Source organism: Nomascus leucogenys, chromosome 12 (genome assembly GCF_006542625.1).
Source record: "Nomascus leucogenys isolate Asia chromosome 12, Asia_NLE_v1, whole genome shotgun sequence".
Classification (NCBI taxonomy): domain Eukaryota; kingdom Metazoa; phylum Chordata; class Mammalia; order Primates; family Hylobatidae; genus Nomascus; species Nomascus leucogenys.
This window is the reverse complement of record NC_044392.1, coordinates 34487123-34512524: the sequence shown is the minus strand read 5'-3', so window position 1 is coordinate 34512524 and position 25402 is coordinate 34487123. Positions and strand designations below refer to the sequence as shown.

General features: G+C 38.0%; 1 protein-coding gene across 4 annotated transcripts in view; it reads left to right on the top strand.

The window, feature by feature from the left end:
- Positions 1–25402, top strand: part of POU2F1 (POU class 2 homeobox 1) — a 208570-nt gene that overhangs the window by 83132 nt on the left and 100036 nt on the right. The window contains exon 2 of one of the 4 annotated variants that reach the window (XM_030824031.1): positions 445–545. The exons of the other annotated variants lie outside the window; for them this stretch is intronic. The gene's annotated coding sequence lies outside the window, so the exon portion shown is untranslated. The remainder of the gene's footprint in view (positions 1–444; positions 546–25402) is intronic. 4 annotated transcript variants of the gene reach the window in all.

Sequence of the window (25402 nt, the reverse complement as noted above, 5' to 3'; positions counted from 1 at the left end):
CAACCTGTATGGATCTATTGCTATCTATATCGTCTATCTATGTATATATATAAAGCCAATAGATACTTGTATTGTATATTAGGGGGAGGCTAATGTCAAATTTGGAGATCAGGTTTTTTTTTTATGTTAGTGAAATGCACCCTTTAAAAAAAACCTGAGTAGGCTGTTTTATTCAGCTTCATGAAAGAATAGCGCCATATGACACATGTTCAAAGAACTTTCTGATTTATCTCCATGGTCCTTTAGTAAGGGCAGGTACTAGTTATTTCTGTTTTGTAGGTGAGGAAATAGGTACGAGAGGTGCCTGCCTAAGGCAGCTAATCTAAATGTGTCCTGATGGATAGTCTGGTGTCCCCCCGCTGTGTGTAATTGTTCTCTCTTTAAGTGTTAGGTTATTTTATACAGCTTACTCAGTTTTGCCTTTTTCTCTTTTTGTGTTCATAGACTGGAAAAGTAAGAAGAGCTTTCCTGCCTTTTTAATTACCAAACTACTCTCAGTTTTCAATGAATCAGTTCAAAGAAAGAATGCAGTCTTTCTATACCTGGTAAATATTTTCTGCTAAATAAAGCTATTAATTTAGTAGCATCTGATAAATCCAGGTGTTATGATGATTGCCTTTAATTTTGTGGAATGACTATTAAAATGACTTATCAAATTTTTTTTTTAATTTTTAACTCTGAAATTTGTTTGATATTTATTGATATGATGGAGTGATGCTTGGGATGCCTGCGACCCAGCCAGCAATGGAAAATAGTTTAGGATTGGTCCTAGTTCTTAGATTAGACTCTGGTCTCTTCTGAAAAAGTTGTGAAATCAGTGGAAATAGGGTATATAAATATATTTTTATATTATCTTTATTCTGTGATGATATATCATTAGCATTAATCCCTGTATGATAGTTTAATAGAAGCACTTTGTAAATAATGATTTTATAAAATTAATGTAGTAATGAGAGTATTACATTTTACCATTTTACAAATTACCTACATGAAGATTAAAGAAGTAACTTGCGAAAGAAGTTCAGCTAGCTAGTGTAGAACCGAGATCAGACTCCAGTTCAGAATCTACATCTGACTCCTAGTCTAGTGCCTTTTTTATATTTTTATTTTTAAGTACTTTAAGTATAAATGTACATGTCTAAGAGAATAAACAAACCATAGTGATGTTTCACATGGATTTTTCTTTTGATATAGCTTATAGTTACAGTGTTACTGTTAACAGTATTAACCATTAATTAACTGATATGTGCCTTTGAAACTTTTGTACGTATTATTTTATTTAAACCTACGAAGAACTCTTGAAAGTATTACTGTCCATTTTACAGATGAAAAAACTGAGGCTCAGAAAGGCAATCATATAGTTCAATATGCTAGAACTGGAGTTTAAACCTAGTTCTGTGTTATTTCAAAGCACGTTCCTAAACTGTTTAGCCTGCTTATTTTTTAAATGAAAATTTATGTGATCACAAATTCAACCCATCTCATGTTAACTAACACTGATTGTGGAATCATTTCCTCTCTTAATTCACCTATCCAAAAATCTCAGCATTTTAGAGAGAGGTGAGGTAGTGTTGAGAAACCATATATTCCTCCGTAATGATTTTAACTAAGGGAATCATAGTATTTTTATAATGTAATTCAAAGATATGAATCTTATCCCCCTTTAAAAATGTTTATGAAATATTTGTATATCGTAAACTATGTTGAAGTTCAAGTAAACTAATTTGGGCAAGTCCAAAGGGATATTTTGTGTGACTGAACATTTATCTCATGTTTTTGCTTTTTATAGTTGATAAGCAATAATTTATTTTCACAAGACATTTTAAAAACGCTTTTCAAAATTAGCTGACACCTTTAATAAAAAAAATGATGTTATAGAAAGAGTACTATTCAGAAATTAATATAACATTTCACATCTGACTGGCCTGGGGGTAAATAAAGGCTTATTATCATGAATGAAACTGTAATGATGAAAGTGTAGAAAATTTCTTCTTAGTAAAATAGCCGGAATGTCTGAGTTTGCCAAAACCAGGAGAATCTTTGCTTTAAAACCTGTTGCATTCCCTGAAGTTCACCTTTCCTCAGGAATCTTTCATTAAATTACTACCACCACCTGGCTGGCCAAAAGAGGGTGGGGACATGGAGAATGTAGGCAATTTTTTTTTTTTTAAGCGGGATCTCTCTCTGTTGCCCAGGCTGGAGTGCAGTGGTGAGATCTCCACTCACTGCAGCCTCCACCTCCCAGACTCACGTGATCCTCCCACTTCAGCCTCCTGAGTAGCTGGTATTACAGGCATACACCACTACACCCAGCTAATTTTTGGTTTTTTTTTGTAGATACGGGTTTTTGCCACGTTGCCCAGGCTGGTCTTGAACTCCTGAGCTCAGGCAATCTGCCTGCCTCGGCCTCCCAAATTGCGGGGATTACAGGCATGAGCCACTGCACCCAGCTGAATGTGATATTTAAAATACCGCTTTTAATAGCTCATATCATGTAACTGTTTATTCCTGGTAAGGTGTGGAGATCTTATAGCAAATAATTTTTACTTAACATGCATTTTAGCCTATGCTATTCAAAACGAGAAATAAGGTACATTCGATTGCCTAGTGCCTTTCTATTTTGGGCAGTCATATTTAGGACTTTATACAAGGTGAGAAGCATTAACAGATAGTACTTTGATTTTACTTTTTAGTAAAACTCTTTCACCTAAAGTTTATAAAGATGATGTGAAATTTATTGAGATTATCTGTCATTATGGAAAGATTACAAAGTTGATTACCCTAAGTACACTTCCACCACTCATCCTCTGAGTAGAAGGGCAGGAGGGTGGGGCAGGGCTGGAGCAACTAACATTTCCTGGAATTCCTACTCTGCTGGGCATATGCTAGACATGTTCACATGTATTATTTTATTTTTAGTATACATAGAAGTGTAGAAGTATAGGAAGTAGGGGAAAAAGAAGAAAAGCGTTGTGCATGGAATTATTCCTTCCTTTTTGTTTGAATGGTCAACTCGTTAACCCTCCACATTCTTTCTTCATCTGCTTTTGGCAGCAGCAAATAGAGTTGATTGTTTCCAGTCTCTGAATCATAACTACCTGGGATTGCTGTATAGTGTTCACCTGGCCAGAGGTGCTTTTTTAAGTTTTCAGAAGGCAACATTTATACTTCTTAAAAAATGTTATTTGAGGATTAAAACATGAAGACAAAAGAAGAAAAAGAAAACCACTAGTACTTCAGACATGTTCAGATAGTCCTAACACTATTGAGACTCTATTACTGTGTACAGTAAAGATGATTTTCTGGCCTGTGGATTAAAAAGCATGGAAATACTCAAGAGCATCACTTAAAATTTTTTCTTGTACTAGGAGAAAATGTTTGACAGTTGTATTTATTAAATATTTATCAAGATATAATACCATTATTTTTATAATTCCTGATTACTTTCAAAATAACATATTTTAAGGATAACCTTGGGAGATGACATAATTCTCATTTTTCAAATGAGAAAATTAAGGTTCAGATGTTAGATTAGTTTTTTAGTAATGTCGTAACAGGGTACTACAAACAACAGAAATTTATTGTCTCTCAGTTCTGGAGGCTAGAAGTCCAGAATAAGGTATTAGTAGGTTTGCTTCTTTCTGAGGGCTGTGAAGCAGAATCTGTTCCATCCCTCTCTTCTTGTCTTCATCTGTTCTATGTCTCTCTCTGTTCAAATTTCCCCTTTATATAAGGACAGCAATCATACTGGATTAGGGCCAATCCTAATGACCAGATCTTAACATTTGCAGAGGCCCTATTTCTCACTAAGGTTGTATTTACAGGTATAAAGGGTGTAGACTTTAACATCTTTTGGGGGAAGGCACAGTTCAATCCATAACAGATGTTAAGTCCTTTCCTCTCTTAAATAGTGTCTCGTAAGTAGGAAAGTTCGACATAGCACATTGTAATGCCACTAAAATGGTAGTTTTAAAAGAACATGACAATATAATACCACGTTTAAAATTCATTTTCTAATATTGTCTTATGTCTGGGGAGATTTTATTTTAAATTAACTAAGTTTCTAAAATATTAATAGAATTTTGGGTTGTAATGGTTTCAAACTTTTTCTTCAAATAGTAAGTAAGTGATGACACCAACTATGTAAAGTTATTCAAAACCCAGTGCTTAGATCTGGCTTTAAGTCTGAACTTCCATTAATAAAATGTAGACTTTTAAAATGTGGACTCCTCTGTAAGATCTTGAAATGTCCATCAGAATACTGTTTAAATTGTTGCAAGAGCAGTCTGACAGTGGAATATCTGTACATTTCATATTTATGTAAAAATTGTGGTTTTACCAGTGTTAATACACATCTTGTGACTAGGGATTTCTGAGTGTTGGAGAGGTCAAAGCTACACTAGGATAACCAAAAAAAAACTGTATAGTGGTTTGTTCATCTGTTTCCTTTTTCTTTCTTTGCTGTTTTTTTTAAATTTCAAAATAATTTGAGAATTACAGAAAAAATGAAAGAATAGTGCAAACAACTCATCCTGGAACCTTTTGAGAGTAAGTTACTGACATGATGCTCTGTCACCCCCAACTACTTTAGTGTTCCTACAAAGAAGGACATTCTTCTTCATAGCCACAATACAAACATAAAACTCAGAAAATAAACATTGATATAGATTACTATCGACTAATCTGTAGACCCTATTCAAATTTTGCCACTTGTCCCCAAAATGCCTCTTACACCAAAATAATCCAATCCAAGACTGCGCATTGGATTTAGTTATATCTCTTTACTGTTGTTCAATCTGGAATAGTTCCATAAGTCTTTTTGATTTCTAGGGTCATGGCACTTTGGAAGAATACATTTTGTGGAATGCTTTTGAATTTGGGTTTACCTGATGGTTCCGCATGATTAGATTCAAGTCATGCCATGCATCTTTGACAGGAGTGTCACAGAGTGATGCTGTATTCTTATTGCATCCTTTCAGGTGGTGCAAAATTTTTATTTGTTTCTTTTTTTTTTTTTTTTTTTTTTTAGACGGAGTCTTGCTCTGTCGCCCAGGCTGGAGTGCAGTGACACGATCTCGACTCACTGCAGCCTCTGCCGCCCAGGTTCAAGCAATTCTCCCGTCTCAGCCTTCTGAGTAGCAGGAACTACAGGCGCACACCACCATGCCTGGCTAATTTTTCTTTTTTTTTTTAATTTTATTATTATTATACTTTAAGTTTTAGGGTACATGTGCACAATGTGCAGGTTTGTTACATATGTATCCATGTGCCATGTTGGTGTGCTGCACCCATTAACTCGTCATTTAGCATTAGGTATATCTCCTAATGCTGTCCCTCCCCCCTCTCCCCCGCCCCACAACAGTCCCCGGAGTGTGATGTTCCCCTTCCTGTGTCCATGTATTCTCATTGTTCAATTCCCACCTATGAGTGAGAACATGCGGTGTTTGGTTTTTTGTCCTTGCGATAGTTTGCTGAGAATGATGGTTTCACCATCATTCTCAGCAAATTTTTCTATTTTTAATAGAGACGGGGTTTCACGATATTGGTGATTCTGGTCTAGAACTCCCAACCTCAGGTGATCCGCCTGCCTCGGCCTTCCAAAGTGCTGGGATTACAGGCCTGAGCCACCGCGCCCGGCCTGTTTCTTGGCTGATTATGTTACCTTTGATCGCTTAAGGTGTTGTTTGTCAGTCTTCTCTTCTGTGAAGTTGTGCTTCTCTTTGTAATTAATAATTATTTTATGGGGAAACTGTAAATTTTCATCACCAAGTTTTCATTTACTAGATTTAATAGTGGTCCTCTCTCCCTCCCTTCCTCCTTCCCTGGTCTCACTCTGTCACCCAAGCTAGAGTACAGTGGCATAATCGTAGCTCACTGAAGCTTCAAACTCCTGGGCTTAAGAGATCCTCCCACCTCAGCTTCCTGAGCAGCTAGGACTACAGGTGCATGCCACCACACCTGGCTGACTTTTCAATTTTTTGTAGAGACAGGATCTCACTGTGTTGTTCAGGCTGATCTCAAACTCCTGGACTCAAGTGATCCATCTGTCTAGGCCTCCTAAAGTGCTGGGATTATAGGCATGAGCCACCATTCCTGGCGTTTTGTTATTTCTTGACTGAACTTACTGCTGTGATGGTTTTCAAATATCGATTTCCTAATTATATTATTCTACATTATTTGGAATCCTACTATAAGGAAAAACTTTCTCTTCTCTATATTTATTTATATCTGTATGGACTCATGAATTCCTTTAAGCAATAGTTATAATTCATTTTTTTTTTCTTATCCAGGTTGTCTAAAATTTGGCTAATGGGAATCCCTTCAAACTGGTCTTGTATCTTTTTCACATATTCCCATAATTTTTTAAAGTGCTTCCACTAATAGTTTTTTTTTTTTTTTTTTTTGAGAATCCCTGTTTTATTAATAGTAGAAAGTAGCATTTAGAAGTCAAGATGTGGGTGCCAAGTATGGTTATTGCTGTAGGGGTACTATTGCCCCGAGGCACTCCATGGACAGAACTAGAGAATAGAATATATGTATATGTGTGTGTATTTTACTTAAAGCTGTGTTTATTTCTGCATTTATATATTTGGAAAACCATTGACTTTATACCAAAACTTCTGATTCCAATTTAATATTAAAGAGTTGATTCTAGTTTTTTTCTCTAAGGTTTTAGTTCCTTTCCCCAACAGTGGTACACTTAACTCTCATTATTCTTAAAATAATTACTTACTACAGTTTCTCTCTCCATATAACCAGTCTCCTCGTTGCTTCTCCCCACTCACTTTCCTAAGCTTGGATGCCTGCCTTGCTCAGCCCTATCTAATGACTTTTGGACTGAATTATGAAAAAAAGTTCATTTTTAAATGACAAATATTAAAGTAAATTGGACAAATTTGCTTCTACTACACCACCTTTGGTTAATTTGCTTCCTCTATTCTTATTTATTTTTAATTTGGAACCCTATTAGTTCCATGTTGATGTAAATTCTTTGAGATTTTTTTAATTAAGCTTAATTAGGCATTTTATATTATCTTAATCCTACTCTTAGGAGCTATTACATTTAAGGTGTTAAAGATAATTAGCTGGCTAACTAGAGATGCTCTGAACATTGATTATTTTTAATTTCAACACATATAATCAGTTTAAAATGAATTGCTTTCATTATATGAAAACATTCCATCATTTATGAAGAACAATTTCTGGTCTCATTTACCTCAGCCCTAAATTCTTTTCATAGAACATTATTTATGAACAAATAATGCCAGAAAATAAGATGAATTCCAAAAAACTCAAGGAGTTACTATATGTGTGAAGATGATTTATGTACAGATTTTTTCTTATTAGAATCTTCTAGGGATATTGATTAACTTTAGAAGTTGTTAGCAAAATATAAATAGTAAATATAAAAATAATTTTTAACTCCTGAACTGTTACAGAGGGGAAGAAAGGGGAATAAAGAAATTACATTTAATATTAAAAACCAGGAAAGAGGGGGAAGGGAGCTCCACAACTAAGAACAACTAAAGTAAATAAAAACTATAAAATGACATGATGGGAAGAGGCCAAATATATCAGTAATCACAAAGGAAGTAGTAAATGGATTAAACAAACCTCTACTCAGATTGGATTTTTAAAAAATGAAAATCCTATCTATTTCTTTTCATAAGTGACATACCTAAAACCAAATGACACAGAAAAGATACTTAATGAATCTATGGAGCTATGCCAGTCAAATAGTATAAAAACAAAAGAGCTGTTATAACAGTAAATTCTGAGGCCAAAAAACGGAGGGAGGTAGATAAAGGAGAATAATTTAAAGTGATAAAGGAACAGTTTACCAAGCAGAAATGTCCACGTACGTAAAAATGTTTAATATAAAATGCCTAATCAATAGACATAATTACCATGATGACAGAGATGTTAGGTTTATCTGACAAGGATTTTAAAGCAGCTGTCATAAAAATGCTTCAATGAGTAATTATGGACACACTTGAAACATGAAAAAAATATGAAGTCTGAGCAAAGAAATAGGCCTCAGTAAATAGAAAATATAAAGAAAAACTAAATAGGAATTTTAGAACAGACAGTTACAATATCTGGATTAAAACTCACTGTGTAGGTTTACAACAGAATAGAGGAGACAGAGTGAACTGGAAGATGGAACAATAGAAATTACCCAATCCGAACAAGAAAGAGAAAAGAGAACAAATAATCAATGGACCCTTAGGGACCTTTAGGACTACAACAAAAATTCATCTGATTGCCGGGAGGAGAGGAGAAAGAGGGTGGGGCTGAAAAGTACTTTCAGAACACTGACTGAAAACTCTCCAAATTTAGTAGAAGACATATACCTATATAGATTTAAGAAACTGAGCAAATTTCAAACAGAAAAATTTCAAAATATAAAAAAAAACCTCCAAGATACATTATAATAAAACTTATAGAAACTGGAGACAAAGGAAAAATCTTGAAAACAGAGAGAAATGACACCTTACCTATGGGAAAAACAATTCCAGGGATAGTGGATTTCTTAGCAGAAACCATGGCGGCCAGGAGGCCAAGGCATATTTTTCAGGTAGAGAGCTCAAACTCCCCTAAATCTGTATCTAGCAAAAAATATCCTTCAGGAATGAAGGGAAAATTAAGACATTGTTAGGTGAAGGAAAAGAAAGAAAATTTACCTCCAGCAGACCTACCCTAAAAGAATGACTAAAAAACAAAAGAGAAATGTAATCATGTTCCATATAACAATGTTTCAGTCAATGATGGACAGTGTATATAACCGAGATCCCATAGGTTATAATGGAACTGAAAAATTCCTATTGCTTAGTGATGTCTTGATGATTCTGGCCCTGTGTAGGCCTAGTCTAGTTTGAGTCTTAGTTTTTAACAAAAAAAATTTTTAGATAGAAAAAGCTCATAGAAAGGATGTAAAGAAAGAAAATATTTTTTGTGCAGCTATACAATGTCTTTGTATTTTAAGCTACTATGGGTTATTACAAAAATCATTCATTTATTTATTTTATTTTTATTTTTTGGAGACAGAGTCTTGCTCTGTTGCCTAGGCTGGAGTGCAGTGGCGCAATGTTGGCTCACTGCAGCCTCCACCTCCTTGGTTCAAGCAATTCCACTGCACACCAAGTGTGGCTAATTTTTTTTTTATTTGTGTGTCTTTTTTTTTTTTTTTTTTTTTTTGGAGATGGAGTCTTACTGTGTTGCCCAGGCTGGCGTAATCTTGGCTCACTGCAACCTCCGCCTCCTGGGTTCAAGCGATTCTCCTGCCTCAGCCTCCTGAGTAACTGGAATTACAGGCATGTGCCACCATGCTCGACTAATTTTTGTATTCTTTTAAATAGAGATGGGGTTTCACCATTTTGGTCAGGCTGGTCTTGAACTCCTCACCTTATGATCTGCCGGAGTTGGCCTCCCAAAATGCTGGGATTATAGGCGTGAGCCACCGTGCCCAGCCAATTTTTTTTTTTTTTTTTTTGTGAGATAGAATCTTGCTCTGTCGCCTAGGCTGGAGTACAGTGGCACAATCTCAGCTCACTGCAACTCCCACCTCCCAGTCTCCTGCCTCAGCATCCCAAGCAGTGGAATTACAAGCATGTGCCACCACGCCCAGCTAATTTTTGTATTTTTAGTAGAAACGAGGTTTCATCTTGTTCGTTGTTGGCCAGGCAGGTCTCGAACTCCTGACCTGAAGTGATCTACCCGCCTCAGCTTCCCAAAGTGCTTGGATTACAGGCATGAGCCACCACACCTGGCTAAAAGTCAAATTTTTTTTTTAATGGAAAGTTTATAAATTAAATAAGTTATAGTGAGCTAAGGTTAACTTATTATTCAAGAAAGAAAAATATATTTTTATAAATTGAGTGTAGCCTAAGTGTACAGGCTTTCTCTAGTTGACACTAGTGTACACTGATGTCTTAGGCCTTCATTCACATTCACTCACAACTCCCTCACTGGCTCACCCATAGCAATTTCTAGTCCTGCAAGTCCCATTCATGGTAAGTGCCCTATACAGGTGTACTATTTTTAATCTTTTATACTTTATTTTTACAGTATCTTTTCTATATTTATGTATGTTTAGATATTCAAATACCGTTTTAGAAATACTTGTTGGAAATACGAATACCATTGTGTTACAATTGCCTACAGTATTCACACTAACATGCTGTATAGATTTGTAGCCTAGGAGCAATAGGCTATGCCATATAGCCTAGGTGTGTAGTAGGCTATACCATCTAGTTTTTTGTAAGTATGTTCACACAGTGATGAAACCACCAAATGACACATTTCTTAGAACATAGCCCCATTGTTAAACAAAGTATGACTGTATACTTGGTTGTAAATCCAACAAAACATGTACAGGATTTGCATGCTGAGAACCACAAAATGCTGATGAGAGAAATCAAGGAATATACAGAGTAAGGGAGAGATATATACTATATTCAGGGATTAGAAGGCTTAACATAGGAAAGATCAGTTCTCCCCAAATTGATATACAGGTTTAATGCAATTTCTATCAAAATTCTCACAGACTTTTTTTCTAGACATGAACAAGATTATTCTCAAATTGATAGGAAATGCAAAGGAATTGAAATAGCTGAAAAAAATTTGAAGAAAAATAAAATAAGAAGAGTCAGTTACCCCAATTTCAAGACTTATTATATAGCCACAGGAATCAAGCCTGAGAGTGTTGGTGGAGGGATTAACACAGATCAATGGAACGGAATATTGAACCCAGAAATTGACCCAGAGATATATAGCCAACTTATTTGTGACTAAGGTACAAAAACAATTCAATGGAGTAAGGATAGTCTTTTTGACAAATGACTGAAGAAAAAAGCAAAACAGGAACTCAACCTAAACCTCACATAAAAAAACAAAACAGAAGAACATCTTCAGGATGCAGGATTTGATGAACAGTTTTTAAACGTGACACCAAACATACAATCCATAAAAAATTGATGAACTGGCTTATCAAAATTAAAATATTTTGCTATGTGCAAACCTCTGTTAAGAGGATGAAAAGACATAGTCCACAGTGGGAGAAAATATTTGCAAAGAACATATCTGATAAAGGACTCCTGTCTACAATGTATAAAGAACTTTCAAAATTCAACCCTAAGGAAACAATTCATTAGAAAATGAAATTTTTGGATTTTTTTAGAACACCTGTAATCCCAGAACTTTAGGAGGCTGAGGCAGGCGGATCACAAGGTCAGGAGTTCAAGACCAACCTGGCCAAGATGGTGAAACCTCATCTCTACTGAAAATACAAAAATATTAGCTGGGCATGGTGGCACGCACCTGTAATCTCAGCTACTTGGGAGACTGAGGCAGAGAATTGCTTGAACCCAGGAGGCGGAGATTGCAGTGAGCCGAGATTGCGCCACTGCACTCCAGCCTGGGCGACAGAGCAAGACTCTGTCTCAGAAAAAAAAAAAAAAGAAAACTTCAAAAGAAAGAAATAGACATGTCACTGAAGATGCTGTATGGATGGCAAATAAGCACATAAAAGGGTGTTCAATATTACTAGCCACTAGGGAAATGCAAATTAAGGTCACCATGAGCTATCACTGCACACCTACTAGAATAGCTAAAATAAAAAATAATGACAATACCAAATGCTAGTAGATTTGGAGAAGCAGATCTTTCTTACATTGTTTGTGGGAATGTAAAGTGTTATAGGTATTCTGAAAAATATCTGACAATTTCTTAAAAATGAAACAGTTCAGGCATGGTGGTTCTCGCCTATAATCCCAGTACTTAGGACGGCTGAGGTGGGAGGATGGCTTGAGCCCAGGAGATCCATACCATCCTGGGCAACACAAGGATGCCCTGTCTCTACAAAAATAAAAATAAGCCGGGCATTGTGGTGTGCACCTGTGGTCCCAGCTACCTGGCAGGCTGAGGTGGGAGGATTACTTGAGCTCAGGAGGTTGAGGCTGTAGTGACCTGTGATCACACCACTGAACTCCATCCTGGGTGACAAAAGTGAGACCCTATCTCCAAAAAACCACAGCAAAATCCCTAAACCTAATACACATGGAGTTTGGATATTTGTCCCCACCCAGATCTCATGTCAAATTGTAATCCCCAGTGTCAGAGGTGGGGCCTGGTGGGAAGTGTTTAGATTATGAGGGTGGATCCCTCATAGCTTGGTGCAGTCTTGTTGATAGTGAGTTCTCACTGGATCTGGTTATTTTAAAGTGTGTGGCAACCCCACTCCCCAGTCTCTGTCTCTGTCTCTTGCTCCTGCTTTTGCCATATGGCATGCCTGCTCCTGCCTTCACCTTCTACCATGATTGTAAGCCTCCTGAGATCTCCTCAAAAGCAGATGCTGCTGTGTTTCCTATACAGCCCATGGAACCTGAGCCAATTAAACCTCTTTTCTTACGCATTAGCCAGCCTCAGGCATTTCTTTATAGCAATGTAAGAATGGCCTAATACATACATATACCCTATGAGCTAGCAGTCTCACTTCTGTGCATTTATCCCAGAGAAATAAAAAATTATGTTCACATAAAAATATGTATACAGATGTGCTTTACATATTATATATGAGTCCTGTATCAGAAATGTGCTTTGCAGATATTTTCGCCCAGTGTGGACTTGTCATCCTCTGTACCTCCTACGTATGAATGTTTACAGCAGGTTTATTTTAATAACCTAAAACTTAGAAACAGCCAAAAAGTCCCTCAATAAGTAAATGCCTAACAGACAGTGAGACGTTGCTGAGCATGGTGGCTCACGCCTGTAATCCTGGCTACTTGGGAGACAGAAGTGGGATGATGGCTCTTGACCAGGAGTTCAAGACCAGCCTGAGCAACATAGTGAGAACTTGTCTCTAAAAAAAATTGTTTTTTGTTTGTTTGTTTGATTTTTAATCAGCCAGGTGTGGTGACCTGCTGGTAGTCCCAGCTACTTGGGAGGCTGAGGCGGGATGATCGATCGAGCCCAGGAGTTTGAGGCTGCAGTGAGCTATGATTATACCACAGCACTCGAGTCTGGGCAACAGAGAGATACCCCATCTCTTAAAAAAAAAAAAAACAAACCCTGAAATTAAAAAGCAAGCAAACTGTGGGACATCCATACCATGAAATACTTAATATTCAACAAGAAAAAGGAATAACTATTGATACACACCAAAGCTTTGTTGGATCTCAAAGGCATACATAATGCCGAGTAAAAAATGCCAATCTCAAATGGTCACGTTACTATATGTTTCCATTTGTATAACATTACCAAAATGACCAGTTATAAAAGTGGATAGCAGATTAGTGGTTGTTAGGGATTAGAAATAGCCAGAGGGATAGGAGTTGGTGTGACTGTCATGGGGTAGCAGGACGGAATTCTTTGTGATGAAATAGTTCTGTATCTTGATTGCAATGATAGTTACATAAACCTGCACATGTGACATTAAAATGACGTAGAAGCATACTTTATATCAAGATCAATCGTTTGGATTTAATATAATAGTGTAGTTACATAAGACGTAACCAGTGGAGAAATTAATGAATGGTACATGGGACCCATCTTTGAAGATTCCTTTGCATTTCTAGTAATTTCCAAATAAAAAGTCAAAAACAAAAGAGAGGGATATCATAGTTGCTATAGGATTTCAGAGGAAGAAATAGTTCCTTATAACTAGGAGAATGAGGGAAGACCTGAGCCCATAGCTTTTTAATAGTTTTTATAGGATAGGTAGACTTTTCACGAAACAATACGGGGAAAAGAAGGGTAGTTTAGACAGATCGAGGTTAATGTTTATGGAATGACTGCCACTGTATTATTATTATTAAGAAATGTTAGTAACATCTGATTAGTCTGAAGAACACTTTAATCAATTTAATGAGGAGGAATGTATCTTTAGATTTTATATCTGATATAGAACTCTGAAATATTTGTTACCCTTGTGGTGTCACAGATTCTGGAAGCCTGAGTGTAACAGATAAAGAGAGAAAACATAAATTACCAGTATCAGAAATGAAACGGAACAGTTCAAAAAATGGGTAGGAATAATCAAAACTGCTTGGGTTTTAAACAAAACAAGGCTTATTTTTTCTTGGATTTAAGAAATTGAATCAGAGAAGAACTCACATTTTATTTGTTGAAATAGGATAACTCTAATATTATTTTTATTTTTTTGAGATGAAGTCTCACTCTGTCACCCAGGCTGGAGTGCTAGGCTCACTGCAACTTCTGCTTCCCGTGCCTCAGCCTCCTCAGTAGCGGGGACTACAGGCGTGCACCACCACACCTGATTAAATTCTTGTATTTTTAGTAGAGATGGGGTTTCACCATGTTGGCCAGGCTGGTCTTGAACTACTGACCTCAGGTGATCCCCCTGCCTTTGCCTCTCAAAGTGCTGGGATTAGAGGCATGAGCCACCATGCCTGGTTAGAACTCTAATATTAGACAACAATGTCAAGAAAAATTACTATGTGGTCCTGTGTTAAAACTCTGTAGTGACCTATTCTTTTTCTCCCTGGAATGTTCACAGTTTGTCATTACACCTTTTGGTGATTGCTTAATATTTCTGTTATTCAATTACAAGCCTTCTGAAGCTTGTCCTTGCCAAGACCAGCTCAGTCGTGGAGACCCTAACCCAGTGGTGCTAGAGGAATTAAAGACACACACACACAGAAATACAGAGTGCGGAGTGGGAATTAGGGAGCTGACAGCCTTCAGAGCTGAGAGCCGTGAACAGAGCGTTACCCACATATTTATTGATAGCAAGCCAGTGATAAGCATTGTTTCTATAGATTATAGATTAACTAAAACAGGAAACAAAGGGATGGGCTCTGGCTAGTTATCTGCAGCAGGCACATGTCCCTAAGGCACAGATCGCTCATGCTATTGTTTGTGGTTCAGGAACACCTTAAGAAGTTTTCCATCCTTGGTGGGCCAAGTGTTCCTTGCCTTCATTCCGGTAAACCAACAACCTTCAGCATTGGCATCATAGCCATCAAGAGCATGTCACAGTGCTGAAGAGATTTTGTTTATGGCCATTTTGGGGGCCTGTCTATGGCCAGGTTTGGGGACCTGTTCCCAACATGTCGCCCCTTTTTGTTTTTGCAAAACGATAAAAGCAAAGGTGGCTTTATCACAGTGAGCTACTTCTCGCAGGAGTCGGGATCTGCATCTGCAGACTATACACAGACAACACAGATTAAAAGCATGATCATCATTGAAATCACAGAGTCTCCAAGAGTTTTTATCCATTTTAACGGGTTAATAGCTGCTAATCATTTGCAGCTCCTTCAAGCACTCCAGTTCCTGGCATTAAGGTCAGGTGTGCCTGGGATGCTTTAAATATTTGTTCTTTTAATTTTGCAATATCCAAAGACAAGTTTGTAGAGTGTCCTTCTAGTTGCTTTTTTATTCTTTCCCAAATTTTGATCTTATTAAGAGCCATTAATAGTTTCCACAAATCCTTATGTTTAGCTCCTACAGTGGGCCATATCATTTGAGGTTGAGGTGCCACTAGACCACCATGTTTTCAGATAATAGGAACTCTTGCCGTACTTCTTACCATTTCTTACCATTCTTCTTACCATTTGACCATTTGGTTTAGACCAGCTGAACATAGTATGGCCGTGGCACGCAGACTGAGAGGTGCAGTTCAAGCTAAACATCCTCTTAGGAGACCAGTCAATAATGATTCCATAGGAATTCGTTGCTCAGCACCTCTGCCTGTTCTGCAATGCAATCTTCCCAAACAAGTACGTTCATTTTTTCTGACCAGGTCCAATCCTGTTTACAGATTTGTTTTTGAGGGTGGTATGCCTCAATTATAAGAGCAGATTTATTATGGTAAATACTGAGACCAAAAAGCATGTGTAACTGTGTCATAAAGTGATTACGTCCAGGCATTATTTGCCAGCCAAGATTGATAGCGAGGGGGTAGGCAACTAGTGGCCTTTCTCAAACAGATAGGCAGACGTTCAAATCCTAAACAAATATTCATAACAGTTCTTTTCTCATGTGAGTGAGATGGGCCTCTAACATCTGTAGGACTGAGCATCCAAGAGCTATCATTAGTGTATGCCTCCACTGGGGGGGTCCAGCCAAGTTACAGGCCGTAGAAGTGGTGGAAAAGGTAAATATGCCCAATAAGTATAATTGTTCTCTGTGTCAGCCTTTGCTAAAGGAATACTCATGGTATTGGTGATCACCACTATCATAACTATCATTAAATTACTCATTGTGACTGGTTGTCCCACTTTCCTCAGGTTTTCTTCCGTCATCTGTGACAGCTTCATGATCTGTCCCCAGGTAGGTGGCTGTGTTTGATGGGTGTTGCTCATGACAGTTGAGGTCCTCCTCAGTGTCAGTCTCGACATGGCTGCAACCTGGGGGTTTTTGGGATCCTCCCAGAATCTCTTCCTGGGTATCTGGCTCATAGTAAGGTTTCGGGTCTCTTGATGGTATCCAAATCGGCTGCTGGTTTTGGCCTGGAGAAACACAAGCATAACCTCTACCCCAAGTTATTATTTTACCTATTTCCCAACTTTTTGTTATCGGATCTCTCCACCAAACCAGTTGTTTTGCTTCTGTCCTTGCAGCTGGTTTCTGTAGATGCTGTTTAGCTGCTGATAACATCTGGGCTTTATAGGTAGGCTCAAAAATTTAAAGTCAATAATGCTAGATTCAGTTGCATATGTGGTGTCCCGTAGTTCCTGTTTTCCCCCTTTTGCTTTTGCAACTGCTGTTTCAGGGAGAGATTCATTCTTTCCACTATGGCTTGTCCTTGAGAATTATATGGGATACCAGTAATGTGTTTAATATTCCATATAGAGAAAAATGTATCTAGAGCTTGGCTAGTATAGCCTGGGGCATTGTCCCTTTTAATAGAAACTGGAATGCCCATCACTACAAAACACTGCAAAAGGTGACATTTAACACAAGCAGAAGACTCTCCTGATTGGCATGTAGCCCAGACAAAGAGAAAATGTATCTACACATACGTGCACATAAGCTAGTCTCCCAAACAAGGGAATATGGGTGGTGACATCCATTTGCCAAAGAGAATTAGGTTCCAATCCTCGAGCATTAACTCCTCCTGTAAAAGATGAGGAATGCACCATTTGGCAAGTTGGGCATCGCTTGATAATAGCTTTAGCTTCTTTCCAGGTAATGCTGTATCTGCATTTGAGACCAGAGGCATTAACATGGGTTAAATTATAAAAGTGTCTGGCATTAGATATTGCAGTAGCAACTAGGTGATCAGCCATTTGATTCCTGGCAGTCAAAGGTCCTGGAAGAGGTGTATGAGCCCTAATATGAGTTGATGTAAATAGGGTGCATTCTCCTCCTACTGCCGTTTGCAATTGGGTAAATAAAGTCATCAGCTGCTCATCTGTTTGGAATCGTAGCTGAGCATTTTCAACTAACTGTGTAGAATGAACCACATATGAAGAATAAGAAATCACATTAATAGTCATATCAAAAGTAGTCAATACCTCAATTACAGCTACAAGCTTTGCTTTTTGAGCTGAAATATAGGGCGTCTGGAAAACTTTACCTTTCAAGCCAGAATAAGAAGCTTTACCATTACTAGACCCATCTGTGAAGACATTTTCAGCACCTTCAATTGGTTTAAATTTAGTTATTTTAGGGAGAATCCAATTAGTTATTTTCAAAAATTGAAACAGTTTTCGTTTTAGGAAAATGGTTATAGAGAATACCCACAAAGTCAGCTAAGTGAGTTTGCCAAGTAAGACTATTTGTAAAAGCCTGTTGTATTTCTCCCTTTGTAAGAGGGACAGTAATTTTTCCAGGATCATATCCATGTAATTTAACAATCTGAGTTCTCCCATTCATTTCCTAGCATAGTAGCAATTTGATCCAAATAAGGAGTCAGAGTCCGTGAATTAGTATGTGGAAGAAAAAGCCACTTTACAAGATCTTGCTCTTGAACAATAACACCAGTAGGTGAATGCTGAGTTGAAAAAATTAGCAAATCTTGGTCGGGCGCAGTGGCTCACGCCTGTAATCCCAGCACTTTGGGAGGCCGAGGCGGACGGATCACGAGGTCAGGAGATCGAGACCATCCTGGTTAACACGGTGAAACCCCGTCTCTACTAAAAATACAAAAAATTAGCCGGGCGCAGTGGCGGGCACCTGTAGTCCCAGCTACTCGGGGGGCTGAGGCAGGAGAATGGCATGAACCCAGGAGGCGGAGCTTGCAAAGTGAGCCGAGATTGCGCCACTGCACTCCGAGCTGGGCGAAAGAGTGAGACCCCGTCTCAAAAAAAAAAAAAAAGAAAAAATTAGCAAATCTAGAGTCTTCTCTGGATCTACTCTATTTATTTGAGCCTTATACGCTTGCTTCTCAATTAGCTGTAACTCTGCCTCAGCCTCCTTTGTTAATTGCTGAGGGTTAGTGAGACTAGGATCTCCTCGAAGGATAGAAAATAGATTACTCATGGCATAGGTAGGAATGCCTAGAGCAGGTCGTATCCAATTAATGTCCCCTAGTAATTTTCGAAAGTCATTTAATGTTTTCAATTGATCCCTACGTATGGTAACTTTCTGTGGCACAATGGTAGTGTCATTTACTAAGGTCCCCAAGTAGGGGTAAGGAGTAATAGTCTGAATTTGGTCAGGAGCTATAATTAAACCAGCATGAGAAATCGAATTTTGCAAGTGATCATAACATTGAAGTAATATTTCTCGAGTGGGGACAGCACGAAGTATATCATCCATATAATGAATAATGTAACACCGGGAAAATTTTTTATGAGTAGGTTCAATTGCTTACCCTACATAAGTCTGGCAAATTGTTGGACTGTTTAACATGCCTTGTGGCAACACTTTCCTATAAAAACACTTAGCAGGCTGCAGGTTGTTTACCGCAGGAATTGTAAATGCAAACTGTTCACAGTCCTGCTCAGCTGAGGGGATAGTAAAGAAACAGTCTTTTAAATCTATGACTATTAAAGGTGAATTTTTCTGAATCATAGCAGGAGAAGGCAATCCTGGCTGTAATGCCCCAATAGGTTGTATAACTGAATTAATGGCCCTCAGATCTGTCAACATTCTCCATTTACCTGATTTTTTCTTAATAACAAAGACTGGAGAATTCCAGGAGGAAAATGTTGGAGCTACGTGTCCTTTTTCTAATTGTTCAGTTACTAAGTCCTCTAAAGCCTCCAGTTTCTCTTTACTTAGCAGCCATTGTTCTATCCAAATTGGCTTATCTGTTAACCATTTTAAAGGTATAGGTTCTGGAGGCTTAACAATGGCCACCATCAAAAATGATACCCTAAACCTTGGCAGGAACTTTGTCTTTCTGCTTGAAGTGGTTCCTTCAAACCTTGCAGATTTTTTCCTAGTACCATACCAGGGACATACCCCATTTCCTGCATCATATGTTGACTTTGAGGACTATATAATTGTTCTGGAATTAGAACTTGTGCTCCCCATTGCTGTAATAAATCTCTCCCCAATAAATTTGTAGGTACAGAAGTTATAATTTGTTGAATAGTCACAGGTTGTCCATCAGGCCCTTCACAATGCAAAATATAACTACTTTGATATACTTCAGAGGCTTTACCAACTCCAACTGTGTTAAATTGAGCAGGTTGAACTGGCCACACGGACGGCCAGTGCTGTAGAGAAATAATTGAAATGTCCATTCCTGTATCTACCAAACCTTTAAATTCTTTACCCTGAATAGTTATTTCACAGGTAGGACGTTTATCAGTAATTTGATTCACCCAATAAGTTGCTTTGCCTTGTTTATTTGTGCTTCCAGATCCTCCTGTTCGTTGAGTTTCACTGTTCCCCATTTCCACATATGACACAATCAGGAGCTGTGCTATATGCTCTCCTGGCTCTGCTTTCCAGGGAACAGAAGTAGATATAACAATTTGAATTTCCCCATTGTAATCTGAATCTATGACTTCTGTATGTACTTGCACTCCTTTTAAATTTAAACTAGACATACCTAGAAGTAATCCTACCATCCTCGCTGGCAAGGATTGACAGACTCCTTTTGGCACTTTTTGCAGGGGTTCCCCAGGCAGAAGGCTCACAGCTTTTGGGCAGCATAAATCTACTGCAGCACTACCAGCTGTGGCGGGGGACAGGCATTGTACAGGGGTGAGGGAATGGCCTGAGCCGGAAATGCCCCGGTTTGGGCGCTGCTTGCCGAGACTAGGTCGGTCATGGAGACCCTAACCCAGTGGTGCTAGAGGAATTAAAGACACACAGAAATACTGAGTGTGGAGTGGGAATCAGGGCTGACAGCCTTCAGAGCTGAGAGCCACAAACAGAGCTTTACCCACATATTTATTGACAGTAAGCCAGTGATAAGCATTGTTTCTATAGATTTAGATTAACTAAAACAGGAGACAAAGGGATGGGCTCTGGCTGGTTATCTGCAGCAGGAACATGTCCTTAAGGCACAGATCACTCATACTATTGTTTGTGGTTCAGGAACACCTTAAGTGGTTTTCTGCACTGGGTGGGCCAAGTGTTCCTTGCCCTCATTCCGGTAAACCAACAACCTTCAGCATGGGTGTCATAGCCATCATGAGCATGTCACAGTGCTTCAGAGATTTTGTTTATGGCCATTTTGAGGGCCTGTCTATGGCCAGATTTGGGGGCCTATCCTCAACACGTTCTTGTCTTCCCAATTCCTATGCCTGTGCCTGAAAGCACTTAGTAAATACTTGTGGAATCCATTAATGATTGAAATCAATGACTTGGCAAAACACTTTAAACTAGAATGAAAGAAAGACAGTTATAGAAGTAAAGAAACAGTATGGTAAGATAGGATCATATAGGATAGGCTAGACAGATAAGTTTAGTGAAATGATAAAACTTTAATAGAGCTACACAAAGATTTAAGCTTTTACAACCAAGAAATTCAGGATTGGATTTTGTAATAGATTTAGTTTTAAAGAATGCCAGATTGTTAGAGTGAACAGTAGATGAGCTATGTATATAGCTGTAAAAACATAATATAGCACAGGTTAAAAGAGTCCAGAAACATCTCATTTCAAACTGCTTTCTGGTGTAGTAGCTTTCTCAGTGGGCCACCACTTAAATGACTTGATGAGATTAAGTAACAGCCCATTCCTGTTTGATGCACTATCTGATTCCCTATAGCATGCTGAAGAATTACGCCATGGTATGTCTACCAGTTGAGTTGTAAAGTTATTAAGAACCATTTACTTGTTTGTGCTCCCAATACTGTTCATGCTAGTTGTACTAATTTTAATCACACTATTTATTTATTTATTTATTTATTTATTTATTTACAGATGGAGTTTCTCTCTGTCACCCAGGCAGGAGTGCAGTCACATGATCTCGGCTCAGTGCAACCTCCGCCTCCTGGGTTCAAGCATTTCTCACGCCTCAGCTTACTGAGTAGTTGGGACTATAGGTGCATGCCATCACGCCTAGCTAATTTTTGTATTTTTAGTAGAAATGGGGTTTCACTATGTTGGCCAGGCTAGTCTCGAACTCCAGAGCTCAGGTGATCCACCTGCCTAGGCCTCCCAAAGTGTTGGGATTACAGGCGTTAGTCACTGCGCCCAGCCTAATTACACAATTTAAATAACTATATAAACCGAGGAAAAGAATAGAAAAAGAAAGATGATGTTTCTGTGAAAATTAAGTTAAATGCTTTGGAAAGATTTGATAAAGGGTAATTGCTAAAAAATACTGAATTAGATGTGTGCGAGAGAGCTATAAAATAGTAGGGATAAATTATTCTAAAAAAATAGAAAGAAAAGGATTATGGACTCAGATTGCTTTATGTGTCTTATAATTCTTGTCCCACTTTTAAAGCAGTGTTTTTTAATCTATGAGACATGAAGTCAATTTAATAGGTTGAAGTCAACAATTTTTTTTAAGAAATATTTTAGAACACATCACAATACATTTATACCTGGAAAGAATCATTGTTCTATGGAACTTTTCTTGAGTTTCTAATATTTAGTCTATACATATATGTACAATGTAAAATGTGACTTTCAGTGAAAAACTTAAAAATCTTTTGAGTTTTTTATCCAAACTCAAAGAAAAGGCTTTGGCCCCAAAAAATTGGTGAATGAATGCGTATTTATATGCTTTGGGTTAAAATACAATCATTATGTACATGTGTTTATGATATTCAGGTTGACCATTTTGTTCAGCCAACCAACTACTGATCTCAGTCTCATGGGATAAGAATTTTTACATATTTTATTTTACTTGTCTTCCTCTCATGCCCTCCGTATTGTGCCTGAGTCCCCAACCCCCACCATACCTCAGCTCTCTGTTTAGTAGCTATGTGACCCTAAGGGTCATTAACTAGGCCTCAGTTTACTTTTTATGAAGTAAGATTATCCTTCAGATTGCTTGTTATTTGGCAGTGCTTAATAGCCACGTTGATAAAGCACATTTCTTTCGTGGTATCTGCCCATCTAGATTTTTAGTAAATGACAGAAATTCCATTAAGTTATTCTAAAAGATTTTTTGTGGGGGGAGGGGACACTGAGAGCCCCATAATGCAACCTTAGAGGGTATCATTTACATAGTCTGTGATGTAGTTGACAAGAATGGTGGCAGTGCCAATACCTATTACTTGATTCTGAGTCTCAAATTTTCAAGTCCTGGAATGTTGTTTCATATTTGGTCGGCATTGGTAAAATTATTTTAGGCTGTGTGTGATGGGTTTTTTGGACTTTGTAAATAATTATTGATAATGCTTGAGGTACTAAGTATTTTTATTACTGAGAATTGAAATATCATTAAGTGTTTCCTGTAAGTTAATAGGACACTAAATTATTGGTAGATTGGAAAAGAGATGAAGGTTGGAAAGGATATTGGTGTACTGTTGAGATTGCCTGGTTTGAAACCAATGGCGCTAAAAGATGCAGACACCTCCCATGATATAGAAAGGAGGTAACAGGCAATAATTTTTGAGTCAGACATTTCTGCTTGTTCAACTAGTTACACGGTCAGTACAGAATGAAGGGTACAAATGGCTATTCATATAGAACATGACCAGGCTGGATGTTAATGATTTAGTAAGGTAGAATATAGGCCAATCTCAGTTCACTCTCACATAAAAGGTGTGTTTTAAAACACTAGTTTGTGATTTAGTTGTCATTGCCCTCAATTTCATTTCTAATGATACCTACACTGGCCCATAAGATCATGAGTATAAAAATATTTTAATACTAGTAGTGTTGGCTGGGCATGGTGGCTCACGCCTGTAATCCTAGAACTTTGGGAGGCCAAGGTGGGCGAATCACGAGGTCAGGAGTTCGAGACCAGCCTGGCCAACATGGTGAAACCCATCTCTACTAAAAATACAAAAATTAGCCTGACTTGGTGGCAGGCGCCTGTAATCCCAGCTACGCGGGAGGCTGAGGCAGGAGAATCGCTTGAAACCAGAAGGCAGAGGTTGCAGCAAGCTGAGATTGCGCCACTGCACTCCAGCACGGGCAAAAGAGTGAAACTCCATCTCAAAAAAAAAAAAAAAAAAACTAGTAGTGTTAACTATGAGTTCTGGGTCCTGAAAGAGCGTTTGTCCCCTCTTTTAGAAAAAAAAAAAAAGGCTACATTTTAGGTGTAATTGTGAAATACATGAGTTTGAATTTGCCCTTTCCAGCTCTTTTTTATACTTCCATATGTTACTATTTCCTATTATTACTACCTTCTATGAACCCTTTGCCCACATTACCCCACCCCCAATCCAGATCCTCTAAACATCAGTTATTTTATTACTTATTGGCCTCTTCTCTAGTAGAAACAACCATTGCCTCACTAATCAACTCCTAAACTAGGTGTTGAATGAAAGCAGTGGGATTGGATTAATTCATGCTCAAATGTGAATGACTGACAATCCCACAAATCTCTCAAAAATGATTTTCCTTTGTACAAAGGGTGTTCTTTCTAGGTTAAGTTTTAGTCTAATTGATTCTTTGCTATTATTTCAGACAGATGACCAAGTGAAATGGACATTTGAACTTTGTGGGAAAAGCTGTTATTTTCTCCTTTTGGACATAAATGTGCCATGGTTGTGGAGTACAGGCGAGAGATGGTGACAATCCCTCTCCCAATCCATCTGTAGAGGCTTGGACAAACTCCTGGTGTTTAAACTTCCCCTCTAAAATTAGTAGGGTACCTAGGTCAAGGGTGGCAGAAAGGAACTTTTCTTGCCTTTCCTTCCCACTGTAGCAAAGTGAGCTTTTTTTTCTGGGTGAGCTTTGCAGTAGAGGGGAAGGGGGTCCCACTCTAGATAGTAGCCTGTGTGAGCTGGTAAACTATAGCCTCCCTGCTACAGGTCTTGTGGGACTCTCTTAGCCTGAGGGGGAGGCTGTTTCACTAGGAAGGTGCTGCTTCTGTTGGGTACAGACACACTCCTTTGCCAGCAATGATTGTCTGGCTCCAAGTCGTCCTTAGCTAATATATGAAAGACCGCACTGGCAGTATGAAAGGTAGTTTAGAGGTGTTGTTACATAAAGTAGAAAAGGGCAGATGGTAAGTTGCAGAAATATCCCATAATAAATGCAAACAATAAATTTTAAATTTCGTAAAGGTGGAAGAGGAGGCAAATAAACATTTATTGATATCTACTGTAATCTAGTCACATTCACCATTGCTTTTCATCTTTTCTCACCAAGGAGAATTTGTATAATCCAACATATTCTACCTTAAAAACTCATTTGAAATTTGTGTTCTCTTGTATAATGTATTCTTATTTTAATACAAATTGGTGTGAAATATTAAATAAGATTGATGCTTTCAAAAGATAGACATGTTTATCCAGTGACTTGATGTCTGCCCTGGCACAACTGCATCACATTCCTCCAGTCCACGCTCTTGTCTGAGAAGCATGAAAACATTTATCTCACAATAACCTCATGAAAGGGATATCATCATTTTATAGATGATAAAATTAAGGCTCGAAGAGGGAAGGAACTTAAACAGGTATTACAGGTACTAAATGGCTGTGTTAAGTTTCTCCCCCAAAGTCTCTCCTCATAAGCATTTCGTGATTCAGTAAAACAGAAAAACTAGTAATGCAGAGTGTGCTGATCCAAAAGTTTAAGGTTTTTGGTCCTCTGCTGACTTGCAAGGGAATCTTTTGAAAGGCCCCTTATTAAAGTCTGTCTTTCATTTCCTCATATGCATGTTGAGTTTAATTTCAACCTTAATGTTGGGAAAAGGTACATACATATTTTAGAAATCAGGCATTTGATATTCTTGAAGACTAGTTATAAATAAAAACAGTTATTAATGGGACGACACCTTTGAGAACTCTCCTCAAATCTTGTGCACTCTTCTGTGTATCTGTACACACCTGACTTTTAAACACAATGTCTTTGCTGCCATTTACTGGTTTCTTCACTACACTGAAAACAAACCATTCAGTCTGCTGCTT